Below are 18,387 nucleotides of genomic sequence, written 5' to 3' on the forward strand. Positions count from 1 at the left end.
TCAGTTTAGAAAGGGAGAGCCAGCCTTCGAATCATTCGACCAATTTCTTTCAAATAAAATGCCTACTCTCCACTTAGTTCTGTGCAGGCAAGTGCCTGATCTGTACAGAAAAGTGTTAATGATCAGGACAATGATGTCTTGGGTTGGTGTCACATTCTGCACTTTTTCAGAAGCCGTCATATGGTCCTGTCCCTGCCCACAGAGGGGCAGCTTTGCTATTCCCATGTCACAGGTAAGGCGCCTGGCATCCAGCCAGGGGACTGCAACATCCCCAGAACCCTACAGGTGATTCCCTGGACATGCTGCCCCGTCTAGCGCACTTCCCTGCACAGCTGGGGGAATGCACACAGCCTGCAGCTGAGAGATCAACAGGACTTGTAAATCAAAGTGCAAAATAAGCATGTGTAACACAGAATATATCACTAATCCCAATAAATGTCAGTGGGCTAAACTTGCCCATTAAAATACAGAGACTCAGACTAGAAAATCAAAGTGCGTGGTGTCTCTTCCCACAGTCGGTCCTGGAAACCAGACCTACCATCCAGAAACTAGCACTGATTTAAATTGAAGAGAGAAATCGCTATTATGTGCAGATACTGATGCAAACATATCTACGTATGCAAAGGAGTGTGTGTGCAGCGTGTGTCACACGTAACACTGCAGTTACCGCAAAAGGCTTCAGCACACAACATTTAAGCCCCCGAGGGCTGGTCACCAAAGCAAACAAGGGGAATGAAGATAATGCATTCGACTCGAGGCGAAAGCCACAGTCCTATAAATATACCAATTTAGAAACAGATAATGGTGTAAGGGCTCTGCGGCTCCCGTCTGCACAGCACACACACTTCCAAGCATCCGACACCAAGAGCCCGTGAACACAAATCAGCTCATCGGAGAGCCAGCTGCCACCTTCAGTGGCGGGGAACGTGGCCCAATGCTGCTTGGAACAGCGCGGAGGCAGTAAAAATCAATGTTTCCATTGGTGGCCCATCAAAACATCTCTCTTCTTACCAATTAAGGGATGTACAACTTTTAGGTTCTTTTTTTTTTATCAGAACACGCCAACTCCTGGCAATACAGAAATCCCATTAAAAGCCAGGCAGCATATTTATCTCCGGAAATCGGATCTGCTGCTCTGGCGACGGCAAGAAATAGAAAGCAAAGAAATGAGAAATATCACGGGGAGCCTTCGATATTGTAAGTCACCACACAACCGTGGTTACACTGTCCAGCTCGGCTCTGAGGTTCCTGGTTTACAGTTTCTTCCTTAATAAAAATGTTCTGAAGGGGAGGGAAAAGCTCCGTAACTCCAGCTTTATCTTCTACACCCACTCTCCAGATGCTCCGTTACGTTCAGCACCGTGCTTGTGCGACTTTATTTAACACACAAGTTAATAGACATATTTAAATTATCCCCGTTATCCTTCTTTTATATTCCATATTTACTTGGCAGCACTTTCTGTAAGAGCTCATCTCACCCACAACAGGAACCACAAACACTACAGAGCTCTCTTTAAGTCCGGTACATCCTGTTGACTCAGGAGGAGATAAATCAGTGTCACCTCTTGGGTTTTATAAGTCAAAACCCCATAAAGTCATCCAAGAGTATAAATCTGTTTTAAGGAACTGTCACCTCCCCTGCCGCTGTCTACTAATGGGAAGGCAAGGTGGCTTCGCGGAGCAGGGGGAGAGAGGGGAGGTGGGCAGAGGAAGGGACTTCACCATCTGAGGTCCCATGGGGGCACTCGGCCAGCCAGCCTGACCCTCAGGAAGCCAGAGAAGGAAGACTCGGTGGCCTGAAGAAGTTTGGGGGAGCAGGACAACCCCGAAGATGCAGTCCCTCAGGGCCCTGCGCTTCATCAGCACCATCGGGACCTGGGGAACAGGAGGCGGTCAGGGCTGGGAGGCCTCGACTCAGGGCAGGCATTCGGGCCGGCGGTCTCTGAGCCTCCCAATAGGGAAGGGCAGTAAATGGGGCGATTTTTCTATTTGCGGATGAGAATACGGAGGCTCTGAGGGTCACCCAAAGCCAAGCTTGGAATTGAGCCTGGCAGGTGATGCTGAGCAGCACCTTCTGCAGCCCCGGGGGTTGGGGAGAACTTCCCCCAAACAGGCACCTTTCCCTCTGGCCCCACCCAAGTTCTCCTGGGGGTGGCCGGGAGCAGCTTGCAGCTCACCCAGGGAAGGACCAAGCCACGTGCACGGAGAGGGAAGGGACTGGGCAACACATTCCACACTGGGCAACTCACAGCCTAGCTGTTTTCCAGGGTGCGCGCCTCCGGGTCCCCCACGAGCAGCCGGCACCCTGAGCACCTGCCCTACGCCAGGTCCCTTGGGAGCACAGCCAGCGGGCAGCCCTAAGAGGTGAGCACCGTCAAGTCCGCATTTTACAGGTGAGGAGGCCAGGGCGCTGTGAGGTGGCAAAGCTTAAGCAAGGTCAAGGTGGGGGGCCTGTGTCTGACCCAAGCACTCTAGTACGCAGTCTCCCTGCTGTAGTGACCCAATGAAAAATGAGCCAAGTGTCAAAGAATTTGTAAGGACCTCATCCCGGCCCCCAAGGTCCAGCATGGGCGCTGCGACCTTGAGTAAGTTACAAGCCCACCTCCTGGAGGGCACAACTTGACCTCGGCCAGGGTGTGCGCTGGCAAGCCAGCGGGGACACAGTGCAGACGTGCCCACTTTGATTCACAAGCCCCTGTTCAGCACAGGCTGTCTCCTGGATGGAGCAGGGGCCTCCAAACAGAACACACAGTCCAGGAGGATGTCCACGGTTTCCCACACGGTTGCCCTGGGGCGACATTGTTTCTAAGGGGAACGCACACTCCAGCCTAGCAGGCCCGTTTCCTACAAACCCTCTCACTAGCGGCTCGTTCCTGGGGACCAGAGTGGGGAGGAAGCTCTTTTTTGGAACCTGGGCGCTAGGTCAAAGCCCTGGTCCTGCTTGGAGAGGACACATCTCCGTGAACACTTTCTCACGCACACCTGGGCTGGCGCGTCGGAGGACGGGAGGGGCTGCGCCAAGCTGGGCACGGAGCCCACCAACCCAATTAGGTACTCCGCTTGTGCCCCCACGGCTGGCCCCAAATTCCTCGAGGCAGCCACTATTTATCTTCAGGTTTAAAATATTTGCAGTGCAGGCAGTGGGGTAACATTTAACACTCAGAGCTGTAGGCAAATATTTTAACACCTAATTTGCTGTCCAAGTTCTGCTTCTTAAATAAGGAGGCTGCCTGCGGGGGGGGGGGGGGGGGGGGGGGCTTATTGCTCCCTGGTCAGCGCTGATGGCTCTGTGGTTAGAATTTCAAAGCCACGGCCAGCACGACACTGAACGTGACCTGGGCTGCTCCATACAAGCCTTGCTAGGATGCTCGCCCTGGCCAACGATGGAGGCCTGGGTCTGGGCCCTCCTCTCTACAGGCCCCTGGTTGACCACAGATATAACTAGAACCCTCCAGAGAAAGTCTCCTCAGTTGTCAGGAGTTCTCTTCCCCCAGACCAGACCTTCATTTGCATCCATCACCCAATGACCCAGTAAGGGCAAGGTTACATTAGACTTGCTCCACAGAGGGCAAACTGAGGCACAGATGGGTGAGACAGCCCACTCGGATACTCACATCACAGTGGACCAATGCCCAGCCATTAAGCAAGTGAGTAAAATGAGCTGGGAGGGGGTGGAGGAGGGGAGGGGCACATAAGCCCAACCAAGGGGGTGGACCCTGCTCAAACTCTCTACATAGTTGCCATACAAAAACAGGCCCAGTGCAGACATATCAGCTGTTTTTTTTAAAAGAAGGAAATTCACATTTTTGTGTGACATCTCTCTGGATGACTAAAGGTTGATGTCAAGTTTTAAGATAATAGCATGGGCAAAACAATAGACTTTGGAGGGCTGGGTGCAGCCTGGGGGTAGGGAACATGCCCAGCAAGAGCCACCAGGCCCCCTCCAGCCCAAAGTGAGACACCGAAGTTAGCTGGGCACTCATGAAAGTGTTCTTTCTTTGGAGATTTAGGGTCCAAGTTTAGGTCCACTCCTGTGTGACCTCAGTTACTTACACTTCTGAGCCTCAGTTTTCTCACCTAGAAAATGGGAATGATATCACCTCCTGTTCAGGCTGTGGGAAATCCTGATACAGCTGCCTTCCAGGTGACCTCACCCCAGGTCTCTGCCACACAGGCCCTGGTTGGCAATAAGCTCCCCAACAGCTGAAGCCATAGCAGACAAATATTGCACGTCTTTAGTCACTCAACAGACATTTACTGAGCACCTACTATGTGCCAGTGCTGCTCTGGGTGCGTAGATACATCAAAAAGCAAAGCACAGCTCCTTAACCAGCTGAGGCTGACATCCGGGCACCAGCACCTTGCCCTTTGTGGGTGTCTGGATACCTGCTGACGAAATGCGTGACTCTACCCTCCTGGGGGATGTTCAGGTGCTGAGCCCAACCAACAAAAGCAGAGAAGGCAGCTTCCCCAGACTAGGATCTCAACTCTGACAGCTGAGGAAGGGGTGGAAAGGAAAGATGGTAGGTGGAAGGAGGTGGGGAGGGAGGAGCGGGGCAGGAAGGGAGAGACAAAGCAATCACAAACACCTCCGCCAAAAAGGAAAAAATTCTATTTTTCCAGAGAGTCAACAGTGTCGCTCCTCCGAGCCTCACAATCCTAACAGAACCGATCTCGCTGCATGCAGTAATGAAGAACAGTGGGACAGAGCCACCCTGGAACCATGAAAATTGCGCGCTGTTACCTCCTCGTGACCTCCCGAGGCTGTGACCACTCTGCCCTCTCCTTGCTGTCATGTTTTGTCTCCGATGGCCCCTGGGAAGGAAGAGATGGAGGCGCAGACCAGAGGAAGGTGGGGGGGGCAGCAGGGCAGCATGGGGAGCTCGATAAATCCAGCTAATTTGTGGCCAGCGCCGTGGCCTGGTGCGCCTAATTGCTCAAGGCAAGGAAACTGGGGTGCAAATCACCCCCTGGTGGCCATAGCAGAAAGAGGAGCCCCACGGAGGAAGAGAAGGGAACAAGGAAGGGGTGTGTACCCCAAAGACAGGACCAGTGGCCAGGCTGGGCAAGCCTGGAGCCGAGGGCCACGACATCGTCACCCTCTCTGGGCCATGGCTGCCCCTCCTGGACTTTGGAGCAGAAATTTTTAGACCAGTTCACCTTAGCGGCTCGAGGCTGGGCCAGGGGCAGTCCCAAGGGCACAACATTGATGCCACCACCGCACTAAGGAAGAGCACTGTCTGCCCCAGGTGCTGGGACCGCACAGAGCAGGCTTTACAGGAGCTCCGCTGCAAACCAGAGCCGGCAGTTCACCAGCCAACTGCTCCTCGCGTCCAGGTCTCAGCTCAGTGATCCTTCACCCCTACTGGCCGGGTGCTCGCTCTTATCACAGCAGTCCTGGTCCTTTCTGCAGCACATCTAATGGTCCCTGTGCTGGTAAGCAGGCTCCACGCAGGCGGGTCAACATTGGTTCTCCTGACCTTGCTCTCCCTGCCCTCCACCCAGCACCCAGCAGAGGGCCCAGGGTACAGCAGGTGCTCAGTTCCTATGTGTTGAATGAGCAAGTGAATGAAGCCATGTGGAAGGGTCCTTCCTACTCTAACATTTAAAGATCCAGCCATTGGTCTGTGTATCTCGGGTGGGGACAAAGCCAGGAACAGGCCCTGGCCCTGCCGGCCTCCCTAAGCAGAACACAGAGAGCAGAAAAGGATTCCTTGTCCTTGGTCCTAGGAGCCACCACCTAGGCTCCCGGCTGCTGTCGTAACCCAGAGGCCAGCTGCCCCCAGTGACCCTCCAGCTCCAGCTCTCCTTTGCAGCCTGGGGAAGGTCAGGGAGGCCGGGAGCCCCACTTCTTCAGCCACAGTGGAAAAGCCGTGTGAAGCCTGTAAGCAGTAACAAGTCCTGGTGTGCGGCACATCCCGGGAACACAAGATGCAGCTGGGGAGGGGGACATGTCTGACGGAGTGGTTTGTACCATGTTGTCGCTACTGAGGGACACGCCAAATGGTAGCACTCTCAGCTTTCAAGAAGCCAGCTCCCACTGACCCCATCCCTCCCCCACCCAGAGGAAGGGTGGCCCCAGCTCCCTCCATGGACCCACCCAGCAGTGGGCTCTTCAACCCCACCACTTGACCTCATCTACTTGCTAAGGCCTGCTAGCTTTACTGGTCATTTCCCTCCGGCCCCCAAGAGGGTGTTGAGTCCCGCAAGTGGGCTGCAAGGCATTCTGGGAGTCTCCAGAAACCACAAAGCCAAGGACGAAGACAGCGTGTTTGAGGGGCCCAAGCAGGAGCACCCATCCCGGGCCACACCCGCCAATGAGAGTGAGGCCTCCTTGGTGCCCAGGACTAAGACACATTCCCCCACAGTGAGGAGGAAAGACCTGGGGAGGATTAACCACAGATCAGAGGTCAAGTGGGCAGAGAAATGGAAACTTCCAGGCCCGCCCCAGGGACCTGGCTGCCTCAGCCAAGAAGGGCAATATCCCAGCGGTCTCTGCACACGCACCCCACACTCACCCCCCGCACCCCCCCTCATCCTCACCACCACTCAACTCGGTTCCAAACTGCTCGCGATGGTCTTCAGTCAACATGAAGCAGAAACCTTTTATTAAATGCTGCTAATTTTTTATTGATCACACTGTGAGTCACTTCATTTTCCATTACCGCAAATGTCTCCCATCCGGGCTCCGCGATGACGCTCTCTCTATTCAGTCTCAAGCAACGTGTCACTTTTAATCAGTTTTCAGTGTCTATATTATTCAAAAATTAGAACACGGGCTCCGTGGATCCTGACTGCTTTTCTTTAAAATAAAAAAGTTTCCATCCAGGAAAGGTTATTACACTTGGAATAAATATACATGAATCAAATGAAATTCCTCCCTGGCTCTAACCAATTTTAGCATTAGCTTTTATAATTTTTTTAGGTTTATTTTCACGGAAAGGCTGTTCATAATTATTGCTCATGCTCTCCCAAAGCACTTATGTTACTAACGTGTGAAATGTCTTCTAACACAAAGACAGATCTCTGGGAAGTAATTACAGCAATGCAGTCAGGGGCAATAATTCCACATTAGCTGTCAGCAGCAGACACCCTCTGAAAGGCACTTGTTACGAAGGAATTATTTGTTACCACCAAAGGCATGGCAGGCAGGCCAAACCGCGACACTGCGTCCAACCGGAAACCTGGGCTCCCTCATCAAGGGTCGAATTAAGTTGAAATCATTACCTTGAAGCTAAGCAAACGCGCACCTGACTGTCTATTGTGGAGACGGTTTTTGAGACGCACTCAAGCACAACGTGGTCTCCCCGTGCTCAGCGTGGTGCAATTACCCTGCGTCTCAGAAGGCTTCTGCCAGGAGCTTGTCACAATAGGGAGAGAGGCGGTGGCAGGGTGTCTATTAATGCTAACTCATGTCACCAAACAGAATTTTCAAGAATTATAAATTGCCAAGATGCCTCGAAGCTGACCCCCTCGAGTTGAGAAGAGCCCAGAATATTATCGGGAAAGCATGAGAATTTGCATCAGAGGCAGGAAAGGACTCTGTGGGGAGCCCACAGGGATGTAGCTGAGGGGATGGGGACCCAGTAGCCTATCTCCTCGCCCCGTAGAAGGTACAACGGGGTTCTGGGCAGCCACGCCAGCTCCATCGGGGGCGGAGAAATGCCCAGATGAGGGCAGGTGGATGCAGCATTGAAAGGGACTGAGGTGACGCCTATATTGCCATCCTAGCTTTGTCCCTAAGTCTTGGCATGACCTTGGGTCAGTCCAGTGGCCTCCTGTCTCTGAGCCTCAGTTTTGCCACTTGTAACCAACATTCTGTGTCGATGCTGTGATGAGGGTGGCAGATGAGTGAGCGGAGAAAGAAGGCCGTCAGCCTGTCCTCCCGCCTGGTCCTCCCACCTAGGACACAGCAGGACTGATTCCAGGAGCCACAAGAGGAGCCGCCTGGCCTCTGAGCGTGGGGACAAAGTAGACACCTCAGGGGTTCTGCCAAGACGCCTACGAGCCTTAGTGTTCCCATCTCTAAAACGGACACGGTGAAGATCACCACCCTGGGTCGTCCTCGTCAACCAGGAGTGAAACATGAACCTGGGCTCATTCACCTGCTCAGCTCGCTGTTGTTCCCAAAGAGACAGGTGGGTTCTAAGGCAGTCCAGGCAAAGGCAAGAGGGCTACTCCCCTAAAGCATGGGTGGAGCTGCCCAGGGCACTGCTGAGTCAGCAGTCCCAGCGCCACAAGGGCACCGACCTGCCATTCAGGTTCACTTGGGGCTGTCCCCGCCTCGGAGGTCCAGGGACCAGCCCATCACCCAGACCTGGCCACTCAGGGGCCCAAGTGGGGCTAGTGAGACATGATCCCCAGACGCTTCCTAGAACCACTGGGAAAGAAGTTACCTGACGTGAGAGCAGAAAGAGCAGAGCTGACGGACAGAAAGGGTGTCGGAGCCAGGCCCTCAGACCCCGGCATTCCATGTGGAGTTCAATGTGCTAGAAAACGCCCGAACCAGAGAGTTCACTGTGAGAACATCCACCCCAGAATTATTTGTCATAGCCAAAAACACTAGACAGCATCTACATATCCATGAACAGAAGACGGAGGTACATCCACAGAGTGGACACCGTCAGCAATTAAAACTATAAGACAGGGCCACACAAGGACAAATCTCCCAAATATGACTCTGAGAAGGGAAAAGCAAGGTGCTAGAGATAAACTATGGTAATACGGTCAAAATGACAACACTTAAAGAAAGTTAAAAACATGCAAGCAATGGCATTTACGTAGCATTCAGATGCACTTCCAGAAGAAAGATGAACACGAAATGACCAACGCCAAGCCCTGTGCGAGGGAGAGGAAGTGACTGAGAGCTCCCCAGGGCACCTGTGCTCTGTCCCTTAAACTGAAGGGCATGTCCTGGGAGGTCGCTATTCTCTTTTCTATATCTAAAATATTTCACAATAAAAAAAAAACTTTTGATGAGCTAATAATTAAAATTTTTAAGAGGATGGAGAATGAATTGAGGGATTTTAGATGGAGAAGGCTCCCCAAAAAGAGTCAGTACAATCGACAGCCTTTTATTAGAACCTAAGGCCCGCAGTAATGTTCCTGGGCCATGCAGCAAGTGAGGAGCAGATTCAGGGCTAGTCTACCCTGGGCTGATCCTTCCTCCAACCAGTGTGGTGGGCAGGGGGAGGGACCACAGCAGAAAGGGGCCTTTCTGGCTGAAGTAAATAAATTGTCCCTAAGGGCTTGGGTCTCCTGGAGCAGGGACTTCTGTCTGTTTTACTCACTGTGGAATCCCCAGCACTAGACCAGTGCCTGGCACATAGTACTGCACAGTAACTATTTGCTGAGTGGATGGATGGATGGACACTGAAACGAACTGAACTCTTGCACATCCATTCTATAAAGCAGACCCTCTTGGACAGGACCTCTTTGCTGGACAACACCCCAAGTTAGTCATTTTTAAGTGAATACAGATTTTCTACCTTCCTGTCTTTAAAAAAAAAAAATCAATGCTCCAACTCTGACTTCTCACCAATTTTCTGACTCTCCTGTGAGTAAGCTGAGCTGTGAGTCACGGCTGAGTCTGGAAAACCACCTTTGGGGAGATGAGAATGGAAAACGGTCTAATTTAAGGAGGAGCCAGGTACTGCCGAAAATGCATCCCTGGCCCCCTTCCACGAGCACACATCGAATGGAAAAAATTACTCGAACTCTCTCCATAGGAAAGGGGCTGACAGCGGGGTTGACTAAGGGAGCCGGTTGCTAAGAAATCACATCAGGCCACGTCAGATGATCACTTGTTACAGGCAAGACATGGCCAGGATCAGAGCCCAAAACAGTTTCTGGAAATCTTTCCAGCGAAGTCCCTCTCTGTCAGAAAGAAGAGCCAGCTTGCTGGCACCCGCTGTGACCTCCTGTCCTATGGGGTAGGTACTGTTACAGCCTCAATCACAGATAGGGAAATTGAGACCAAGAGAGGGAAGGTGACACAGCCAGAGAATGGCAGGGCAAGGATTCCAGTCTCCGAGGGACCGATGCTCCATCTGAGCACGGAGGGGCTTCCCCAGGGCACGGGGCTCTGAGTTACCCTGGGTTCACCTTCTAATGCAGAGACCAGTGAACGGTGAACTGGAGGCTATGGCAAAGACGGACATGACCAAGCCCGCAGCATTCTACGTGGACATGGTCGAGCTTCCATAGGGCCCAGGTGCTGCCAACCCATGACCAAAGTGGTAAATAAAGAGACAAGGCAGGTGGAGCACCACTTCCTTCTTAAGCCAAGGCACCACCCCAGGAGGGGGACCAGCAGCACCGAGCTCCACCAGACATGGGCCCCAGGAATGAGGTTCCAGGAGAGGCCTAGGCTAAGCAGGGCACAGGGACCCGGGTGCTTACAGGAAAGATGGTGCCAGCCGAGAATACCCAAGCAAGGGCCCTGCCCAGACTGCCAACAGGAACCCCCGTTCCCAGGTGCCGGGCGTGTACCAGGCCAGACAGTGGTCCCACCAGGCTTTTTCCCCAGAACTGTTTCTCTAGCTCTGAGTATCTCTTTCCCACAAAAATGAAGCTTTGCTGTTATTTCTGATTACAAAGACATCTGTGACTGATGTGGAAGATGCAAGCCACACAGGCAAGTAAAAAAAAGGAGTAAAAACCACCTGAAAGGTCCCCACGCGGAGGGCCGCGCTGTGCCGACGCTGATGAACGATATCTCACGTTTACGGACACACGCGGACTGTTTGACAAGACGCGGATCCCGAGCTGCGCGCGGGGCTGTAACCTTTTCACACTTTGTGCGGCTCAACTCTGGGCTGCAATCCTCTCCCAGGAATCGGGTTTGAGAGCCAGCCTCCAAAGCTGCATCTGGAAGGAATCACGCAGGTCCCAACTGCTAGTTCAAGGTGAACCGGTCCCAGTAAAAGAACTGGGAAAAGTGGGGATTTTTCTATCTCAGAAAAGGTCTCCTTGCAAATGGCTTCACCCCGAGAGCCTTTGCATTAAAAGATTCTACAAGTGTGCGTTAGCTTCTGGGGGTGCAGGGCAAAGGGCCACCTGGGCTAGCCTCACCTGGATGAAGATGACCTGCCAGCAGCCCTTTGCTGAACATGGGGCCCAGAAATCTGCATTTTATGAAGCCTCAGTATCTCCGTCGTGAGTACTGTCTGTCCTGATGTCTTTAAAATAGGACTGACATGTAGATTCTCCATCACAATTTCGCTGCCACCACATTGGACCAGAGGCTGACGATGATGCCCAGGAAAAGAACTTGCTTCGTGTATCAGACAGGGTCGGGTCTGCGGTGGCCCGTGAACCCCACCTCTGGGTGTCACTCCCATGTGTGTACATGTACACACGCATGCACCGTCGCTTCCTGCTCTGGGGCGTTGCGTCTGGGCCTCTTCCTCACATGCACTGATCCCAGGAAAGTTTAGAAAATTCCCACTGCAGAAATTCTCGGCCAGTGGCTTCCTTTCCTCTCTCCCCCTCCAGACAGCTAGGGAGGCTTTTCCCCTCCTAGGCCTGAAGCTGGGATGCTTCTTGGGTTTCGTCACTAACAGCCCAAAACACAGAGTCCTCCCCACCCTCCAGGGGCCACACCAGCGGGTTTCCAGGAAGCCCCTGCGCTCTTCTGTCCTTAGTGGGGCCAGGTAGGGGCAGAGAGCTGGTTGTTTCTGGGAAGCCGGCTCCTCTGGGAGCCACCTTCCCCTCTCTGCCAGCTGCCAGCTCTGAAGCACAGGAGATGACACCGGTGGCCACAGGAAGGAGGGCCGGGCCCCCAGGGCCAGCCTCACATGTGAACACGTCCCTTTGTTCACAGACATTATCGAGACCTCCGATGTGCTAGGGACTGGGACTGCCCCAGGACACAGCAGGAAGGAGGTGGACACAACCTCCCGGTCAGGGAGAAAGAGGCAGAGACACAGAGAAACACAATCAGCACTTTGAAGGAATAGAAGAGGGGATGGGTCAGGGGCTGGGACAGGCCAGCTGGAGCAGGGTGCTCAGGGACGGCCTGGCGGGGAGGCAGGAGCCGAGCTGTAGAGGATGAGAAGGACGTGAGGTGACAGACAGTCTGGTCCATTCCGAGGACAGAAGGAGGCCAGTGCGTCTCCAGGGCAGGCGAGGGGGAGCGCGGGCCTGAGGAAGGCCTGGGACGGGCCGTGAAATCCTGGCTCAGGATGACTAGGCGGGAGCACAGGATCGTGCTAGTATCTGGATCAAGGCGAACGAGGGAAGTCCAGGCTGCAGGCAAACGAGGTGAGCGTGCGTGACAGTGAGCGCTCGTTGGAGGGCCTCTGTGCCCCACTTCTACTGGTCAAATCTTACTGACAAACACTTCAAACACCAGGATGCCGTGTTAGCAGGACGCCCGGCTCTGGGCAGAGTGCCTCGGCCTGGCACAGGCTGGGAGGCCAGACCGGGTTCACCACAGCCAGGCGAGTTTTCTGATTTACCACTGAATCTTAGCCTGGGACGGATAAAACTGCCACCCAGAGGGCAAGGGTCTTAGCCAAGGAGTCAGTAGATTGATAGCAGCAGGTTCATCTCTGGACCCCTAGTTCTGCCCATCAGGTTCTCCTAGCCTGTGCCAGGGTGCCCACCTCCAAATCTAGCTCCTGGGGAAGAAAGTTGAGGGGCCGAGAACCGTGTGGCAATGTCATATGCCCTGTCCACAATTCATTGACTCAGAATCCAAGAACCAGGGCCCATGTGGCAGTGACATAGCCCAGGAAGGCATGTGAAACAGGTGGCTTTATACATCACCCTGCTTTCACAGACCCCAACTGACAGCTGCACACCAGGGGGCCAACACTGGAGGCCCTGCCTGCGCCCTGCCCTGCCGGGCTCAGGCCTGGCGGGCATTCTGCAGCCCTTCATGAGGGAGCTGCGACGCGCTCTCCTGCCTGCGCAGCTTGCCCACCTGCTCAGCCCCCGCACCTACTGTTGGACAGATCTGGAGGGCCTGGGGGTCCCACCAGAACTGATCCCAACCTGACAATGGCAACATCATCGGAGATCTCTAGCCCTGGATAGCTATCGGTGCATCTCATGCTCTAAAAGGGGAGCAGGAGAAGGGCAGGAAAGTAGTCTACAGACACTGAAGGTGGGACACCAAGCAAGAGGCTTGTTCTGGAAGGTCAAGGCACAGAGCCAAGTCCATGGGGCCAACGGGGAGGAGAAGAAACCTGCACCAACTCATCACGAGGACAGAGACTGTGGGTCTGGCTGGACAAGCATCCCTGCCTCACCACTCATGAGCTGTGTGACACTAGGTGAATCACTCAACCTCTCTGAGCCTCAGCTTCTTCCTCTGTAGAATCGGAGGATAACAGTGCAGGAGCTGCTGTGAGGATGATATGAGATAACATAGAGAACCAGCACGGGCCTCGTGTGTCTCATCCACCCAGCAATCCATGACTGTGGGCTTCTGTAGGCTGGGCAGTGTCCTTGAGCTGGGAACACAGCAGTCAACAGAACTGACACAATCTACTAGGAAATGAGGAATAAAAGGTCAGAAGAATCTCAGGAGGTGATCGATACAAGGCAAAGAATTGAAACAGGGTCACTGGGATAAGAAGTGATGCAGGCAAAGAGGCAACTTCAGCTAGGAGGTCAGGAAAGGCCTCTCTGGGGAGGGGGCATCTGAGCAAACATTTCAATGGCCGGCCTGAGGACGCCAGGCACAGAAAGGTGAGGAAGGGATCCCTGGTGAAGGCCACAGCTGGTGCCAAGGCCCTGGGGCCCGAGCAAGCTTGGAGAGCTCAGGAATTGAAAGGTCAGCAAGAGCAGGTGGGGGCCAGGTTAGGTGGGGATTATGAAGACAGGACCAGATGTCCCAGCAGGGCAGTGACACTGCACTCCCCATTCCTTCACCCCATCTACCTCTAGTTCCCACAGCACTCATGACCTTACTGTATTTATTGTTTTTTGTCTCCTGACACCCAGTCCAATGGAAGCTCCAGGAGAGGAGGAATCTCCATTGTGGGTCATTGAACATTCCCTAATGCCTGGCCTAATGGAGGGTCTCAAAAGTGTTTGTTTCATTAAGTAATTATTGGCACTCAGTAAGTACTCAATAAACGTGATGACTGGGGCTGTCACTAGGGTCCAGACAGCTCTGGGAGGAGATGAGCCTCCCATCCCTGCAGGCATTCAAGCAGGGCCTGGAAGAATACCCATTGGGGATCCTTGCCACAGGGAGGGGCTTGGATGATCAGGGCTTCCAGGTTCTTTCCCACTCACGAAGCTGCCAGATCTGCCCTCTGCTAGGTGTCTGGGGGCAGCCAGACCCCAACCCTGCTGGACAGCCAAGAACAGGCATCACCTGTGCAGCTGGGACACCTGTGCAGGGAGCTGGGGCTGCTGCCTTGAATTCTGGATCACTACAGGTTTATTAGCATCACAAAATACAGCCCCGTAAGCTGCCAAACAGAGATGTGAGAGTTATGGAGGCTAGAGGAGGGGGAGGAAAGAAAGAAAAAACTTTTTGGCCAACATTGTGCATTGAGTGCGAGGAGGAAGGGACTTAAATCCTCCCTCAAAGGCCCCCTGGGCAGGGCACTTCCTGCAGACAATTGCAACTCTGCCCGTAGGGCCCAACTTCTTTGTGTTAACTAATTTCTGACTCAGGGGTTTTCACCTACTTATTTCTAGAACAATACGCTGGATCACTGTCCAGTGCAGCAACCTTCTTGGGGGGTGACCTCATGCTCTCCCCCCTCGACCCTGTCAGTAGGAGGGGGAGGAAGGTATGAAAGCCACCTAGAAAAAGTGGGTTGAAGTGGTCAAGCCCTGTCCCCACCAAGTGCAAGTCTCATGTTCAGCCTCTAGAGCCAGAATGCAAGAGAGGACCCCAGAGCGGTCTCAGAGACCCAAGATTTCAGGGCGGGCAAGTGGCACTGCAAGAAAGAGGGCCCAGCCCCCCAAGGCACTCCTCCTCCCCCAGTAATTAACCGAGGCTCCCGAGCACGCTGTCACCGTTGCCATGGCCATGGCCATCGCCTCCGTAACCGCCCCCAGCTCGGTGCCGCTCCGCTTCCTCCAGGCCACCTTAACTGGGAGTCCTCGGTGCGCGCGGAAAGTTCCTCTCTGCTCTCTGAGGACACCTATCGAGGGTGGAACCGGGCTCTGCGTAATGACTCTTACCAGACATGGCTAATAACGACCCTCTTTCTCTAATGAAAGAAACACACACGGGCACACATTGTGGCTGCTGTAATTAAGCCTGTGATGAGTTGAGTCGGAGGGAAATTAGATTTATTTACATGCTGTTCTGTTGCTGATGAAGCAGAAGCTATCGGGCGGGCTTCTAATTAACCCTCGTTTAGAGGGTGCGCTCTTCGGTGCCTCCTTCCCTCTACGCACCCTTTGTAAATTGCAGTTTGTTAAAAAATATAATAATAATAATTAGCCCTTCTTAGAGTTGTGTTCTTGCCCGTAACTCAGATTAATTCTTGAGTTGCGCTGCCCCAGACACTGGCAGAAATAAAGTGCCTGAAAGATATCAGTTCTGAGCAGCAGTCACTGCAACTCATCGGGCAGCAAGTGTGGCTGGGGTGCCAGCCACCGGCCAGGTCTAGGCTCTCAACAGATCAAAAGTGGATCCAGAGACGGCCCTGCCTCTGCGAGATTAGGATGACCACAGAGGAACAGGCGAGTGGCCGGTTGAGGCAGAAAGGATGGCGGAGGGGCCAGGCTAAAGCCTTTAGGCTGGAGGTGGAAGAAATAGGGAGCCAGTGAAGGGTTTGCAAGGGAGGGAGAGGGCAAGTACACATGGCACGAAAGCAAGACCATGGCAGAGCCTGCAGAGGCGACCAGAAGGTCCCAGCGTCCATGGTGTTCAGAACAGACCGCTGCCCATTGCCGGCCACCTCCTCCTCTGCGTCCGCAGCTGTGTCTGCGAAAGACAGGGGCCCAGGATGTCAGGGCTTCGAGGTCCAGGGCCAGGTGTTCACATCCAGGGACCCCTGGGTTTAGAACCTGGTTCCCAGGTGACAGCAGGCATCAGCCCAGACGGCCCATCCCAGTGACAGCAGCCCCTCAGGTCCAAGAGGCTGCCTAACGCATGGCACCTACCAACTAAATGACAGTTTTGGGGGGGAAGGAGGGAGTCATTTTATTAAACATATACATGGACATGCAAACGCTCCCCAATTTCAGAAATGTCAGCCTGTGGAAACCACGGGTCCAGGATGGAGGAAACACAATAATCCAGTCTTCGGAGGACAGCCTTGCGGGAGGCCAGACCCTGCACGAGACGCAGAATCAGGCCACTTCCCCGAGTCCGCAGACGGGCAGCCAGGGAGCCTCGGGCTGTCACAGTGGACTGTGGCCCTTCTCTCAGGGTCATCTTCCCCACCAGCGGTATGTACGGGGGGGGGAGCACGGGGACAAACCCATCTGGAGCTCGGGTGCTTGTGGGCACCTTTGGCAACAAGTCCACTGCAAGGTGGGAGGGGCAGAAAGAACCCACCTCCACGGCTGCGTAATTTCTTGTTTTCTAGACGGAAGCACACCTAAGCACACACAGCACCGGGCGCCGGGCCAGAGCATAAGAATCTCACTCAGTGTCACCGACACAATGAACGACGTGCCCCACGCTTGGGTGTTTGCTCTCTTTTTCGTAATTTACGTGCCACGTTCTACAAAGACAGTGTCCCTTAGACTGTGCCATGCTGGACACGGCACACATGGCCCCTTGGAAGAGAGGGACCGACTCCAGCACCTCTGTACCCTCCATTCCAAACACAGAACAGGCTTCCCATCCATGTTCGGGGATAAATGAAGCCAAGAATTTCCAATCTCAAAAATCACATTTTTCTTGACTTTCACTATTCTATCAGGGATTCCACAGGTTTCCGACGCATCTCACTCACTCAGCTAATAACTTGCTAGAGGCACATCTCCCATACTCTCCCTCTATGTGTCCTCACTTGGGAATTAATGAACTTGTAGTGAGGGAGCCCTTTGTAACAGGCTCCCATGACCACTGCCACCCCTGCCACAGGGAAGGGGCTTTGCAAATGTCTGCAAGGGGAAAGGCTCCTGCAAAGAGGGTAGCATTGTCATTCAGCTGCTTGAAGCAAGTGCCCAGGACACGAGGAGCCCACATGCTGGGGGCTGCACAGCCTACACCAAAGGTTAACACTGTTTAATTACCCAGTATTTTTAAATCATGTGCCCCAATCCCATAGACCTCTACTTCTGAGCTAGAAGCAAGAGCCCCCAGCACTGCACACTGAGCCACACGTTCTCAGAGCCCTGATCTCCTTCACACTTCACACTATGAGGCAGGACCTCTGGCTCCATTTTACAAATGAGGAAACTGAGGCTCAGAGAAGTCAGGTGACTGACCCAAGGTCCCAAGCAGGGGGCAAACATGGGATTCAAACTTATGACCTGGCAGGCTCCAGAGCCCAATTCTTAACTGTCTGGCTATGGTGTTAAGAAACATTCAAACAACCTGGGAACTTCATAGCTGGGAATGCAGGGAAGGAGTGGCCAAGGCTGGATCAGGCATACAAAGATCAATAAACTCACTGATTCCCTCAGAGAGCTTGGAGTTTCAAATCACTCATGTCTGAGAATCTATTTGATCCAACAAATGGGGAGGCAGACAGGAGAGGTTTTTTGTCATCCACAACTGATAAAAAAGGAACAAGAGAAACAATCAGAGAGGGGCAGAAACAGCCAAAAGTCACACAGCAAGTTGCCATCAAGCTAGCCTAGCTTCCAAGCAGGCTTCATCCCTCAACCCCAGAAGCAGTGACTCCTCACTAAGGCCCCCCGAAACATGCCCTCGGACACAGCATTCCGGTGGGCACCAGGACCCAGACAGGATTCTCTGAAGTCCACGCAGCCTTCCCGCCAAGCCACCACACACGCCTGCCAGCCTGATGCTCTGCCCTCCGTTTTATATTGCTAATTAATTTGGATGGAGATGTCTTTAAAAGGAGACTTACGTTGGGTCCTCCCCACTGTCTGTGAACCAATTTCATTACAACAGAAACCGTGTTGCCAAAATGAGAAATCCCCTCCTTTTCAGGCCTGTGCCCTTGAAGGCATCTTATTAGAAAAGACCATTTCTTAATTAACATTTTTGATCTTTAATCCATTACACGTCCCTCTAATCCTGCACGGGGCGCGGCTGGCCCACTTCCGCGGGCTGGCGCGGGGCTGCGCGGGGCTGGCAATCTGAGCGCTGAGGGCCCGCCGCAGCTGGACTCCGCCACGCAGTCGGAGGCTCCCAGACGCCACCCTGGGCCGGCCGCGGCTACATTTCCGCGGCTACATTTCCCGAGCGGGAGGCAGGAAGGGGGGCTCGGCCCAGACACCCCCGGATGGGCCGGTCTGCAGACGAGAGTTCATTTCATTAACCCC

General features: G+C 53.6%; 1 protein-coding gene across 1 annotated transcript in view; it reads right to left on the reverse strand.

Moving 5' to 3' along the window:
• ZNF423 (zinc finger protein 423) overlaps nt 1–18,387 on the reverse strand; it is a 273,782-nt gene that overhangs the window by 188,119 nt on the left and 67,276 nt on the right. The window lies entirely within an intron of this gene.

The sequence above is a fragment of the Miniopterus natalensis genome, chromosome 18 (genome assembly GCF_054644295.1).
Source record: "Miniopterus natalensis isolate mMinNat1 chromosome 18, mMinNat1.hap1, whole genome shotgun sequence".
NCBI classification, from domain to species: domain Eukaryota; kingdom Metazoa; phylum Chordata; class Mammalia; order Chiroptera; family Miniopteridae; genus Miniopterus; species Miniopterus natalensis.